Here is a 1381-nt window from a genome sequence, read left to right on the forward strand (position 1 = left end):
TCTGTTGTATTGTTTCCTTCTTTCATTTTTCTCTTAAAAACAAATGTCTGAACCTTTAGTCTGTAAATTCAGTTGATTCCTTATCAGCCCATCTACTTTTACTTTACACCATGCTACTTTAAAAAAAAAATGAATTATCCCCATTGGGGTAGGTCCCCCCAACCCCCCACCCTACTTTGTCAACTTACCTGCCACATTTAAATCTAATGGAAGGCCCTGCTGTAAAGCCTGTTAGTAAAACTACCCAACAAGAGGATTTCATACATTTGCAACTCCTAGATGGATGGTAATGTTTTCATTTTTGTAATGTAGATTTGGACATTCTTGCCACCAGTATGGAATATGTGTTTCAGAAACACAAGCAGCTTTCATCAGATTTGCATATAGGTTTTATATGTTGTGAGTATGTTGTAGGAAGTTTTTTTAAATAACATCATATGAGATGATGCCAGTGGAAATGGCAGAAAAGTGTCTGTATTGTTCACCAACTACACCTTGTTCTTACAAAATGTGGCTGTTACACATTCCCATGATGATGTCACTGACAGTCATCAGTGAGGAATGCCCCAACAAGCATAATACAAATTGCTTCCATTGTAATTGTTACAATTCCATTCTGACCACTCCGGTGTCCTAGTGGTTAGAGCGTCCGCCTCAGAAGCGGGAGGTCATGGGTTCAAACCCCAGCCAAGTCATACCAAAGACTTACAAAAATGGTATTAACAGCTACCTCGCTAGACGCTCAGCATTAAGAGGTTAGTGTTAGGACTGATCGGCCTGGTGTCAGGATAATGTGACTGGGTGCAACATCATACTACATGTTTGCAGCATGATGCCCCAGTGCTATACATCACTATAAACTGCCACACTGCAGACATCGTAGCAATATGACTGAAAAATTATTCAAGCTACGTTAAAAATCCAATCACACACACACAATTCCATTCTACGATCCAGAACCAACACTAATTCCGTACTACAGTTCTTGCATTTCAATCCAATTTTGCTTTTGAAATGTAGTACCACTCAATTCATAATGAACCCATTCATTTCAAACACTCGCAAATACTTATTATTCCTGTCTACAACTGAAAAATATCTATATAAAAAAACGTGTAACTGTGTTTTATGCAAGGGCATGGAGATGCACAAAAACTTGCACCTGAAGCTTGAATAAAACCCCGACTGTGGATAAGACTTTACCCATCGATTACCCCAGCTTGGGGATAAATTCCGACCGTGGCGATTTATTATATATCCTATGACTGCTCCAGCTTGAGGGCAAAATCCAAGCACATCCCTAAAAAGATAACAAGTATAGCGGCTCTTTACCTTCTGTAAATGCCACTTGAGCTTCCTGATGCTGTTGTATCTGCCATTT

The sequence above is a fragment of the Sinohyriopsis cumingii genome, chromosome 17 (genome assembly GCF_028554795.1).
Source record: "Sinohyriopsis cumingii isolate HCF-2022 chromosome 17, ASM2855479v2, whole genome shotgun sequence".
Classification (NCBI taxonomy): domain Eukaryota; kingdom Metazoa; phylum Mollusca; class Bivalvia; order Unionida; family Unionidae; genus Sinohyriopsis; species Sinohyriopsis cumingii.